Source organism: Carettochelys insculpta, chromosome 2 (assembly GCF_033958435.1).
Source record: "Carettochelys insculpta isolate YL-2023 chromosome 2, ASM3395843v1, whole genome shotgun sequence".
NCBI classification, from domain to species: Eukaryota; Metazoa; Chordata; order Testudines; family Carettochelyidae; genus Carettochelys; species Carettochelys insculpta.
The window spans coordinates 93,848,870-93,849,754 of NC_134138.1; positions in this window are offsets into that span (position 1 = coordinate 93,848,870).

The following is an 885-nucleotide window of genomic DNA, read 5'->3' on the forward strand; positions in this document are numbered from 1 at the left end:
CGGGACAGAAGGGCCCAGCTTAACCTTGGAGCTTCCTCGCACGCGATGGCTTCCACTCCGAGGAATTACAAGCAAGACATTCAGTTCCACCCTCCCAGCACCCGGGACAACAAGGTTGTCAGGGACTCAAATCCCAGCAAGCCTCATCCCGTTATGGGGTACAATAACAAAACCAGAACCAGAACTTCCCACCAATCATTCAGGTTCAGAGGGACAAACTTAATTCCCAATGTGGTAGAGGAGTTCAGCAGGGTACACATCCAGCAATCCGTGGCACCAGCGGTGGAGACGATGGACTGGATGGCATGCCTGAGGGGATGCTTAGGCGTGGCAAAGGTCAGCGAGGTTGTCAGGAAGATGACGAGGAGTTGAGGTGCCATGCTGTCATCTGGGTTGAAGGTAGCTACAACACAACTAGGCCTATAGCAATTACTAAGAGTCAATTAGTATTAATATGGCATCTAGCAGCATGCATATATTATGTACATTAAAGTTCTTTGGTGTGTACTGATGTTACAGGTGGCCATTGCCTTGCTTCCTCCCAGGGAGGTGTGCATTCCAGGTGGTTCCTTCTTTTCTGGAGAGAAAACACAAGGTCAGCCGGTCTTGGATGTGATCCAAGCCTTGGTAATGGTTATTGGTTCCCTTTTAGGGTCTAAAGCAGTTCACACCCCCACCTTTGTATGAGTGCAGTACATGAGTCTGTGTTCACAGGCTAGGGTGTTTAATTACAACAGTATCTCCAGGATTAGATTTGGAGTCCTTGAGTGGTGCAGCCGAAGTTTGAGGAATTTTTCCCTGCAGGGAAGAATCCTCTGCTGATTGGACTGCCCGTAGGGGTTTGCTCATTGTTCAGTCTCTGTACAACCTCATCCAGCCTGTTTC